We start from the raw sequence: 12,428 nt of genomic DNA, 5'->3' as shown, positions 1-12,428 counted from the left end.
GAGGGTCTTCCTGAAATACACATGGATCTTCCTTTCCAACCATCTTGCCACCTCTGCCCTTGTTTCAGGAGCATCTAAGGGGGTCAGTCGGCACAGGTGGGGGCCCTGGAACCTGGAGGCAGGGTTGACGAGAGAGAAGGGCTCCACGCGAGAACGCAGGGCTCGCGCTGCGTGGTCTTGGCCCACAAAGAACCTCTTCCTGGCCAGAAGATGCCCCAACTGTAAGAGCAGGGCTGAGTCAGCTGTCAGGGAGACCCATCCTGTCTCCATCTGCCCCGCTGGGTCTCTGGGGCTGGTGGGGCCACCTGAGAAACCAGGCTCCCAGCCCCTCCTGGCACATACAATCCATCACACCCACTTAGAGAGCATCTGCTCTGGGCCAGACCCCAGATTAAGCACTTTATACACATTATCTCATTTAATCCTCAAAACAATCCCAGGAGCTGGTTCTCATTATCCCCTTAACAATAAGGACACCGAGGCTGAGAGCAGTGAGGTCACTTGCCCCTGGTGCAGAACTGGCAAGGAGCCAAGCCCCAAGTCAAATCCAGCTCAGCCTTGATGCCAAACCCTGCTCGTACCCCCGCCCCCCCCCCCCCAAGCTGGGCCGTTCACCACCCTCACGAATCCTGAACTGCTTGCTGAGACCCGTCCCTCCTCCTGCACCCGACCTGTCAAATTTTTCTTGCTTCTGAGCGCCCAGTGGATCTTGCCTGGCCTCTCAGACATGGTACAGAGCAGTACTTTTTCCTTATCATGTTTTGTCTCCCCATTTAGCTGTGGTTTGTATGTCTGCATCCCCTTAGCAGTTCTGCAAACTCACAGCGTCCCTGGAAATAACAGGGATCCCGGGCGTGCCTGGGGCGAGCCTTGCTGGGGCCCCCCATTAGGTCCGGGGACAGAACACGCCTGCAACAGCCAGAGGCCTCTGAACAGATGCCGGGAGCCCATCCCCACATATCAGGTTTAAAACGGCGCAACTAAAATGCACCCCAGCAAGTGGAATTTCTTCCTCGAAAGGAGAAAAACATTGGTCAGTTAACCGAGATGCTGGCTGGACTCACTACGAGCTCTCTTCTGCCAAACACCGAGTCCTCCCTTCCGTCCTCCAGAGGCTGGTGAAGGGGCTGCCCATGCAGTGGCCATCACCACGCGTCACCTAAGGTGCTCCCGTGCAGGCAGAAGCCACCCTGGCAAGTGACATCGCTGGAGATTCAGGGAAGCGCAACCCTGGGGAGACCACGTCCCAAGGTCACACAGCCCAGCTTCCGGGAAAAGGCGTGCCGGTGATGAACACAGAGAGGACTAATTAAAAGTGAGCAGGGCTCCGTGCCAAGCCCTCCGAGCTGAGCGGCAGGCAAGCAGGGCCCCCACGCAGATGCTGGGCGGAGTCGCTGGGTGGTAAACACCAGCTCCCAGGGGAGGTGGGAGGCGTGAGTCACCCTCCCCGAGCTGAGGAGGCCGAGAGTGGGGGCGGGCGCTCAGGCTCACTTGCAAGGAGGGCAGCAGCGAGGGGGAAGCTGAGCTCTCGGGCACCTGTTAGCAGATCGGAGGAGGGCGGGGAAGAGGAGGATGAGAGATGAGCGTCACCAGATGCCTCCGCCGCACCCCAGCCCGCGTCTTGAAAACACTTCCAGACACAGAGCGCCTGCATGCCGAGCAGGTGAGAAGTCCAAGGCAGGGACCTGGTGGCCTTTCAGGCAGCCCAGGGGCTCCCCCAGGGACCTTCCGAGAATCACTGCCCCTCAAGCATCCTCTGCCGTCTCCCCTGCACCTCATGTGAGCTGGTGATCCTGATCTCGAGAGTTGGAAACCGGACTTCGGAGAGATCCGAGACTTTCCCACACGGCCGGCAGCCTCCGCACCCCCAAAGGGCGTCGACGCCCATCAGCACGACACCCCGGAGCACAGACAGAGGGACCACACTTACAGAACCAGGCCACGGCGGCAAAGGGGAGGCGGCAACCACGGGCCACAGGGAAGGGCAGGCAGGCGGAGAACACGTGCGCCAGGGAAAGCGCTCCAACGACGATCAACAGCTGCCGAGGCGAAGCGGATCCAGACACCAGCCGCTGAGAGCGTGAGACAGCAGGGCTTGGATCTGGAGGTGAGAACCGGGGAGGGGTGTACGTCGCCTCTCTCCTCCCCATCCTGGGCCCCCCTGGGGGAGACCCCATGCCAGGGCAAACAGTGGCGACCCACGGCTCTCCGCTGGCCTCGTGGACACCCCGTGGACACCCCGTGGCCAAGCGAGCCGCCCCCTCCCAGGGGTGGCACTCATTCCCCGGGCATCAGCCGTGTGATGTGTGAGTGTGGCCGCCCCAGGGCTCCGGGAAGAAGCGGGTGAGCGCAGCAGCAACCCTGCCACGGCCCCAGAGGAGCCACCAACCCCTGGACACATCCTGAATCCAAAGTGCCGGGACCCACCATGCAGAGTCCAGCAACGCCTTCTGCTGACTTGTTTGAAGCCAGAGGCTTAAGGAGACGACCATTGTCCTGAGTCAAGACAAAACGACCACCTGACTCTGCCTGGTTCTCCCACCGGTCCTTTCCCACCGACAAGGAGGCATCAGCACACAGACAGGCGTGTGCTTCCAGAAAGCAGTCATTACCGGACAGGACTGAGACAGCAAGGCCTGTAGCATATTTAAAGTCCAGTGCGGCCCACCACACCACAAGCCCCTCCACTGGTATCCCCCGCCGTCCCCTGGCTTGTACCCGGACACCAAGCCTCTCCTGCCTCCACCATTTCCACGGAGGGGATCACTAGGGGATTAGCTAAAAGCGTTTCAAGATATCACTCCTAGAAAGAAAGTTACCGGCAATGAAAACTGTCCTATTTCTACATGAGATAAATGAGACACAGGGTGCTTATCTAATCCAAGTTTGTTTTTCAGTTTAATATTTCTTAATGTTCCACTAACATTCCTCTGCTTCATTCTTAAAATATCTCCTGCCCTTCCTGGAAACCTTCCTGTCTAGGACCCCACTCGACTTGCGTCTTCTTCCTACTTCTCTGATGTCTCCGATGAGGTAGGTTCTATTAACATTGTACCCATTTTGCAGGTAAAGTCACTGAGGCAAAGGTTACCCAGCAACTGGCTCAAGTCACCCGGCAACGGAAGGGTAGAAATAGGTCTCCAGCCTAGGCAGCATGGCTCTGCTGTCTGTCTCTCCATCACTGGGCCCTGTGACGTCTCTATCACTTGCTGCTCTTGTCACTAAGTCGTGTCCGACTCTTCTGTGACCCCACAGACTGCAGCCCGCCAGCTTTCTCGGTCCATGGGATTTTCCAGGCAAGAATCCTGGAGTGAGTTTCCATTTCCTTCCCAGGAGATCTTCCTGACCCAGGGATCCAACCCGCGTCTCCTGCATTGGCAGGCGGATCCATTACCACTGAGCCACCTGGAGAGCCCTTCTCTACCCTTTACTGCGCTTTTAACAGAGGCCCGGGCCTTGCAGAGGGAAAGCATAGACCCTGGCCAGGGAGCGAGGCTGGTGCAACAGGGGAGCCGAACACAAGGAGCTGGCCGGGCTGACACCCTGACCTCAGACTTCCGGCTTCCAGAGCTGTGAGAAGTAAACACGTGCTGTTTGAGCCACCTGGTCTACGGCGTCGTAACAGGGTCTGTGCGGAGACAGACCTCCTGTCGCCACAGGCCATTTGCACGGTAGCCTACAGGCATCGGTCAGCCAGCCGTCTACCTTGCTTAAACAGGAGGCACATGATCGGAACTGAATTTCAGCAAACGGGCAGTGCTGAGAAGCCCTGGAGAAAGGCGATCGGCAGGAGGCAGATGCGCCCGAGGCCAGCGCACCTCTGCGGGGGTGGGGTAAGGCGAGTAGAGGCTGCAGCCCTCAGCGTGGGGGAGAGGAGTTCTAGAAAGGTCTGTCTGGTACCACCTCCTGGACCTGGACTGGAGAGCGGCCTGACACGGGAGAGGGAGCGTCCACGAAGGACAAGGGTGCCGGGTGGAGCTCTGGGAAGGGACAGGCTCATGGGGAGAGCCAGCAGAAGGAGGGGTCTCGTTCTGGACACGCCCGGTCACTGAGGTGGGGGCCGTAGGGTTGGAAGGGGGGTCAATCTGGCATCGCCATCGTTTCACCAACCAGAAAGGTGAGCCTGGAAGAAACAGCTGCTGTTGAGACAGTGATGGGGCCAGCATAAAGCACTGTCAGAAGCAGAATGCTGGACTTGGGATGCCTGGTCCCCACCTCTATCCTGCACCCTCGAGTGTCTGAAAGTGTCAGTCACTCAGTCGTGTCTGACTCTTTGTGACCCCATGGACGGTAGCCCACCAGACTCCTCTGTCCATGGGATTCTCCAGACAAGAATACAGGAGTGGGTTGCCATGCTCTCCTCCAGGAGATCTTTCTGACCCAGGGATTGGACCCGCATCGCCAGCATTGCAGGCAGATTCTTTACCGTCTGAGCCACCAGGAAAGCCCACCCTGTAAATCAAAGTAGCTCCCTCACATCCTTGTCATCCCCCAAAGTCTGGTTTACTTTTTAAACGAGAAGAAAATTGTAGTGTATCTGGAAAGCTTTCCCCGAACTGCATTTAAACAGAGAGGTGGGGACCCTGGGCAGGTTCCCAGGGGGGCTTTTAAAAGTCACCTCTTGTGAAGACTCAGCATGGCACCCCGGCATCAGGACAGCACAGGGGGTGTCTTCACACTTCCTGGACATCACTCGGGTACTGGGGAGTATACTTCCCGGCCAAGCAGGAAGCAGACTGCCCACCTGGACCATAGGCACAACTCAACCAAGCGGGGACCCACCAGGTCCCTGGTCAAACGTCAGCTGGTACTGTTTTTGAGAGAAATCTCTGATCCTTCTAGGGTATTTCTGAAAGGCAATTTTCCAATAGCTTGAAAGGACATGATTTGACACAGCAGCATTCTAATTCTAGTTGCTGGTACTGGAGCTATTCCTGGGGTTTAAAAAAATGTTTTTAAACAACAATAAAACCTTCTGATTATGCACGTGGGGCTCTGAGACCACCCCACGCACCCACCTGGTCCCACCAGAAAGTGGCACGTGGGACCCTCATGACAACCATTTCCTCCATAGTAACAAGGGGACAGAAAACAGCTCCTGAAATTCAGCAACGATGTTACGATTAACATGAATTTTATCCACCCAGTGACTGAGTGCATATCGAGTGAGACCATTCGGATGACCACAGGTCAGAGGAGGGGTGGGCTGAGGACCCCACCAGCTGCCAGGGGATGCGGTCAGTCATCTTTCATATAGACAAGGGATGCCACTGTGTTTCAGAGGAGATGAACCATGCGATTCCGGCTGGAAGGGTCAGAGAAGCTCCAGGGTACGATTCCACATGGCCCAGCTGAGAACCCCTCCACGACCATGGATCTATAACATGCAGACCGAGTCAAGGTTTTCCACTCCCACTCCAGCTCCACCAGTAAGGATGCCCATTGTCTTAATTTTTAAAAGGGGAAAAGATGAAGAATTCTCACGATGCACCATTGAAAGTGTCTAGTTTTTTGTAGACTTTTTTTTTCAGACACTTTTCCATTACAGGTTATCACAAGATATTGAATAGCGCTCCCCGTGCGATACGGTGGGTTCTTGACGATTATCTATTTCCTATACACAGCAGTGTGTACGTTCATCCCAAACTCCTGATTTACCCCTCCCCCTTCCTGGACTGTGTCTCTCCGAGTGTGCCTCTGGGTGTTCAAACCTCTTTCTTTCACGTGCTCCAGACAAGGTGAAAACTCCATGACCTTGTCGCAGTCCTTATTTATTTTTAAACGTTTAATTTTGTACTGGAGTATAGACAATTAACAATGTCATGATAGTTTCAGGTGACCAGCAAAGGGACTCAGCCCTACATACATAAACACGTATCCATTCTCCCCCAAACTCCCCTCCCATCCAGGCTGCCACATAACAGTGAGCAGAGTTCCACGTGCTATACAGTAGGTCCTTGTTGGTTACCCATTTAAAATATAGCAGTGTGTATTTTTTTTAACATTAGCTCCTTCCACATAGAAAAAAAAGAGTTGAATTTTTTTTTTCTTGAAACCAAGCTAATGGGTCTCACGATTGATTCAAAGGCAATTATCCTGTGGAGAAGTGAGTCTGAGACAAGCTCCTCTTTTAATGAGTGTTGCTTCATCTCTATTAAAAGCCTATAATGAGGTGAGATTTTTTAAGGAGCTTCCTTAGCTACAGAGCTGACCCTGTGGCTTGCCTACCTTTGGCTGATATTTATTTCCAAGTTTCTGGCTCCCGGATAGGACTGACATAAGCAAAAACGTAACAAAACGAAGGGCACCTCTGTCAAACATTCCACAACCTCAGCTTCAGAGTCAGATGAAAGATGCTGAAAAGAATGAAAGGGGGGGGCGTCCCACCCCCACCCGGCCCTAGTCACCAGCGTGCCAGCCAGGGAATCCAGAAAGAGGGCAAAGCGCAAACCAGACCACACCTTCAGACCTTAGCAGCACATATAATTTACTGTTCTTTCTCTCCAGTAATTCAGAAAAGGGAGCCCCCACCCCCCGCCCCCTCGCCCACTTCAGCACAGAAGCTTCCTATTCTTCTTCTCATTCACTTGCAAGGTCAAGGTCTCCCTCAAGGGCACACAATCCCAGCTGCAGAGCTCATGAAAAAATAATGTCAGTTTTCTTTAAACAAATGGGGAGCTGCTTTGCAGGGTACAAAACTGAAACACTCACAACGGGTGGGATCATCGCTGCTTTTATCTTCCCCGTGACTGACACAGGGAACTTGCAGAAACGTCAAAGGAACAAAGCTGGAGAACACCGCATTCGGAGCTGATGATCGAGGAAAACAAATTCTGGTCTCCACAGGGAGTGCAAGGCCAAGCCTGCTCTCAGATCACCAGCACCCACCTCTGGCTCCCTGCTCCTCTCTCGTCCTGCTCCCCCCAGCCCCCAGCACTGCCCATCCCTCACCTGGCCCCAGGTGTGCCGAGACAGGCCTCCCCTCCCCCGGAGACAGACAGACAGACCTCCGGATAGACGGCTCGGTGTGTGGTCTGGATCAACAGGCTGAGCCCAGACTCCCAGAGACCTTGCTCAGGGGGTCGTAGTCGGTGCCTGGGGACAAGCTGCCAACCCGAAGTGGCCGGCCCGGGACGCACGGCTGAGTCCCACGGGTCCAGAGCCCCGGCCCACAACCCGAGTGCCCGGTCAGGCCCCGTGACGGGGCAGGTTGTGGCAGCTCCGCTCTGCTGCCTGCGGAGGGACTACTGTCCGGTCCCATAGAGCTGCCCCCTGTCCAATCCCACCCCCAACCCTTGTCCGTGAGAGCCGACGGGATCGAGAGGAGAGAACACGGGATTAGGGGCTGGAGCCTGGGTTCCACCCAGAAGCTTTCACTCTCTTAACTCAGAGTGAGAAGAGCCATTGTTTAAGGACCCCTAACTTTGAACTTACAGATTCATTTGAGATGTATAGATAAGAAGAAAAATGCTTTTTTGACTGATAAAGAGATTACTTACACTCTCAGGAGTCATCACCCAGTTAGAAATGTCAATTAGGTGATAGAAATGTCAATTAGAAATGAAAATACAGCATTCTCAAAAATATCCTACAATTCAATGGGGGGGGGGGGGACTGTGGACTTAACAAACGTCAATCTAGATTCTACTTTTCTAAATTATATCCTGAGTAAAGTACCCCCAGATAAAAAATACTTGGTTCACTCTTCTCATACTAAAATTAGCAAAGCTCTGGTCATTCCAGGACTGGACAAGATGCTAATGGAATCTTTAGACAACAAGCTGGTTAACAAGCATGTACTGAAACTAATGAATTATGTACGGCAAGCCAAGTTCAAGACATCAGCTACCTGTATCACACAGACCTGTATCTACATGTCTGCATTTAGAAATAAGTGTAAGTGCATACACATTAAGTACAAAGTATAGATGTAGAGATACATCTCAAGACATAAAGATGAATAAGCTAGAGTTCCCGCAGGAGGCAGACACATGAACAGATAAACCATGAGCTTTTTGCTGGGCTAGAGAAGCAAGGCAACAAGGGACTGACAGACAGGGGCAGCCAGATTGGCCTGGAAGGCTCAGAAAAGGCTTTCTGCCTCAAGTGACGCCTGAGCCAAGACTCTGAGGGGGGTGCTTAGCAAGGCAGAGAAAGGATGGAAGAGTGTTTCGGCGGAAACAGCCCCATGGCAGGGCTGGGGGTGGGAAGTAACATGGCGCACATGGTCTGTGCGGGCTGTCGGGGTGTCTGGAGCGGGCGTGGGGCCATGTGAGCAGGCTCCTGAGCAGAACCTGGGAAGGTGGAGTTTAGAGAGGGGAGTATGGATGTGGCCTTGGACGTGTTAAGTTGAACTTCCAGGGGGAGGTGGGGAATAAGAGGAAGCCTAGCCTGGAGACGGCACAGGGTCTGAGGTCATCAGTGTACAGACGTCATCACCCGCTGAGGCTGGAGAGGATAACGTGCGCAGAGAACAGAGCAGCAAGGAAACCTGGGCCCCGCACCAGCGTGGGAACCCAGCGCAGAACAGCCAGGAGACGGACCGCAGCCTGCGGAGGAGCCGGGAAGGGACCCCCAAGGGGCTCCGAGTCCACTGCTCTGTTACCATCGGAGGTAAGGGCCCTGGCCCCTTGTATTTCCCCTGGCCGTCCACGAGTCGGTGGGGGTCTGCCTGTCTGAGGTTCAGTATCAGATCAGCCATTTCTGCCACGTGATAGCGAAACCATGTCCTGCAAACTAACCTTGTAACACAGTTGATCTCGCGGTCTCCATCTGCCTGAATGCAGTTTCTCTGCTTGTCCAGAACCGAGAAAAAGAAAAAAGAAAGCAACTTCTGACACTCAGAAGCTGCCCCCTGCCCCCCGCCCCGGGCCCCCAGCAAGGCCATGTACACTCGTACTGGACATAAACCATCTCAAGAAAACCAGTCGCCCACAAGGTGGCTCTGAGATCAAGATAAGGAAAAAATAAGGCCACTTCTTAATTCTGTCTAATCACAGACAAAATCAAAGAGTCACCCACGAAATACCAAACACCCGCTTTCTCGGCCAGAATGACGGATGGCTACTTCTTTCCCAGTTCCTCACTTGAGCCACCACCCCCCAGGTAAGGTTTACTGAGGTGCCTCATCAGAGGAACCTCCACTTTCGGACAGCATCGGATCTGGACCAACCTCCCCCGCCCCCCTCAGACCCGCCTGCAGGTCATCCAACTGAAACCCAAATCCACATACGAGGTTCTGATAGCCTCTTGCTGACACAGCCTGGCTTCTCCCCAGCATGTCTTCATGGCAACAAACAGAACACACAGAATAACTTGAATCAGGGCACTCAAAGCCGGTGCTCTGGGACAACCAGCGGGATGGGATGGGGAGGGAGGCGGGAGGGGGGCTCGGGACGGGGGAATACATGTACACCCGTGGCTGAGTCATGTCAATGTATAGCAAAAACCACCACAATATTGTAAAGCAATTAGCCTCCAATTAAAATAGATAAATTAATTTTTTTTAAAAAAAGACACAGAATGACCAAGGATGCCTTCCTGTCTGTGTCTGGAGAAACTGACGGAACTTAGGTGAGGAAGCTGAATAAACTGAGCCCTGGGGCCTCACAGATACCGGGTCAGGACAGCAGTTACCCCTCAAGGTAGAGAGCCTGGGAACCTGTAAGGAATCAAGGGTCAACTGTCCAGATTCTGTTTCTTAAAGTTGCAGCTTCCCAGGTGGCGCTAGCGGTAAAGAACCTGACTGTCAATGCAGGGGATGCAGGTGACACGGGTTTAATCTCTGGGTCGGGACGATCCCCTGGAGGAGGAAATGGCAACCCACTCCAGTATTCTCGCCTGGAGAATCCCATGGACAAAGGAGCCTGGCAGATTGAAGTCCATAGGGTCGCACAGAGTCAAACACTACTGAAGCGACTTAGCACGCCTGCACGCACACAAAGTGGGTGGTGAGTATATGGGGGCTGTCATATTCTTAATAAAATATTTAAGTCTGAAATTTTTAACAATATACTTTTAAGAAGAAGGATGCAAAATAATGTCAGCTGCCGCTGAGCTGTCAAGCTAAAAGAACTGAAAAAAGGAGGTCACGGTTATTCAGCAAAAGTTCGCCTAGTAGGTTGATGGGCGTGAAAGGTGGGTTAGAGCGGATTACAGAGCAGCGAGGAGGTGGAGACAATGAGGAGAGAAAGTGTGTTCTAATTTAGCTGCAAAGGAGAAGGGTGATGGAAAGGTGCGTGATGGAGGGCAGCCCGTGACATCACGTGGCAGATGAGACCGGCAGACCTTCACCCAAGACAGGAGGCAGGGGGGCAGGAGCCAAATAAAAAAGACCCTCTGCCTCCTGCTGCTTCATCTGACCCTAGGATCTGGCCTCTGAGTAACATTCAATTGATCATCACCACACACACCCCTTCCCCAGCACTGACTAGTAAGTATCGCAAATAGGAGGGCACAGAAAGACCGCACTGCAACTCTTTCCTTCATTAACACAGGAAAGTAACAGACTTTGTATTTATAGTTCAGTTTCTATACTTGAAAATTATAACCACAATATATAGATGTTACTGATGCTGAAGCTCCAATACTTTGGCCACCTGATTCGAAGAGCCAACTCATTGGAAAAGACCCTGACGTTGGGAAAGATTGAAGGCAGGAGGAGAAGGGGACGACAGAGGCTGAGATGGTTGCATGGCGCCACCGACTCAATGGACACGAGTTTGAGCAAGCTCCAGGAGATGGCGAAGGACAGGAAGTGTGGCGTGCTGCAGTCCGTGGAGTCGCAAAGAGTCAGACAGTACTGAGCGACTGAACAAAAATAGAAGTTATCATAATCCAGAGGCTAAACTCTTGCTTCCAAAAAGAGTGGGTAGTGTTTCCCTTCTCCAGGGCATCTTCCCAACCCAGGGATCAAACCCAGGTCTCCCACATTGCAGGTGGATTCTGTACCAGCTGAGCCACCGGGGAAGCCCAAAAGCCAAGCAGAGAAAAGCAACTGTCTGTGACGTTCCAGGACTTCAGACCTCTCCACCCAGACTCTCTAGTGAGAACGGGGTTGGTGACAAGAAGAGCCTCCCAGAACAAGCCACGGAGTTCTGTTCAGCACAGTGTTTCCCTGGGGGGCCTCCGCGGAGCACCCCACATCCCCGCCAGGACGACTCAGGCTGCAGCCACACCTCTGTCTCTCCCCACAGCAGCTCCTTCACCACAGAGGTCGGCGGGGCTCAAGGTCAAACCCAGAACTTGGGCTGTGCTCTGGGCTCTAAGAACTCCAGCCAGTGGGCACTTGGTGAAGCTGCCATTCCCATTCAACAAAAACATGACAATGATCAATTTGATCAGTCATCACAGACAAGATTACTTCCCTAATCCCTAGGACATGCTACTAACGGATCAGATATCTATTTTCTTGATTTGAGGGAGGGAAAAATTTAAAGCCCCAAATCACAACCTTTCTAGATGACGTACAATAACGACTCAGCCTGCCAGAATATTCATTCACATCTACACAAAACAAAGAAAAAATATATTTAGAATGCTCCTTGAAATGGGAGTATAGAAGAATTTTTTAAAGATCCTTTTCTTCAAGGAATATGCAATCCAACTGAGGGGGAAAAATTAAGATATATGGAAAACAAAGCTTATATATAACTTCTAAAAAACATCAAGGTAGGATGTTCAAAAGCAGGAGGGGTGAAAAGAGAATCCTTAGTATCAACCAAAATAAGGCCTCCTCAGGTTTACTGGCTGCAGGCCTGAACATCTCACCTCCTGAGAGTGTAGCCAAGTCAAAGTCGCTCAGTCGTGTCCGACTCTTTGCAACCCCCTGGACTACCCAGTCCATGGAATTCTCCAGGCCAGAATACTGGAGTGGGTAGCCTTTCCCTTCTCCAAGGGATCTTCCCAACCCAGGGATCGAACCCAGGTCTCCCACACTGCAGGCAGATTCTTTAACAGCTGAGCCACAAGGGAAGCCCAAGAATACTGGAGTGGGTAGCCTATCCATTCTCCAGGGGATCTTCCCAACCCAGGAATCAAACCGGGGTCTCCTGCATTGCAGGCGGATTCTTTACCAACTGAGCTATCAAGGAAGTCCAAGTGTAGCCAAGGTGAAACTGTATGTCAACAGTGACTTCTTTGAAAGAAAAAAATCTCTGTCTTTTGCAACTAAATTCAGTCTGCTCTGAGGGCCTCGTCTGCAGGGAGCAAATCTCGGATTCCCTCTGTTCTGTGCATTGGCTGCAGCTGACTCAGCTCAAGCACCCCTGCACCCCTGAACATGCCACATGCACCCCTCCAGCAAGTGGTCCCCCGAGGTTTCCAGCAGCCCCTGCCCTTCTCTTGGAGGGAATGGAAGAGCCAGCCCCTCGGAAACTCTCTGCTTCCTGCCGATGCCCGAGTTCTCATTTTTATTCCCAGGAAAACAA

The 12,428-nt window shown here is 52.9% G+C and overlaps 1 protein-coding gene across 21 annotated transcripts in view; it reads right to left on the bottom strand.

Moving 5' to 3' along the window:
* CSGALNACT1 (chondroitin sulfate N-acetylgalactosaminyltransferase 1) overlaps positions 1 to 12,428 on the bottom strand; it is a 329,577-nt gene that overhangs the window by 84,811 nt on the left and 232,338 nt on the right. For 6 of the 21 annotated variants that reach the window (XM_043454691.1, XM_043454689.1, XM_043454686.1 and 3 more), the window contains one exon: positions 1,931 to 2,101. The exons of 14 other annotated variants lie outside the window; for them this stretch is intronic. The gene's annotated coding sequence lies outside the window, so the exon portion shown is untranslated. Of the gene's footprint in view, positions 1 to 1,064; positions 1,201 to 1,930; positions 2,102 to 12,428 lie in introns of those variants that run through there. One more of the 21 variants, XM_043454692.1, reaches the window with a different exon arrangement.

This window comes from Cervus canadensis, chromosome 31 (genome assembly GCF_019320065.1).
Source record: "Cervus canadensis isolate Bull #8, Minnesota chromosome 31, ASM1932006v1, whole genome shotgun sequence".
NCBI lineage: Eukaryota > Metazoa > Chordata > Mammalia > Artiodactyla > Cervidae > Cervus > Cervus canadensis.
This window is presented reverse-complemented; position numbering and strand designations above follow the sequence as displayed.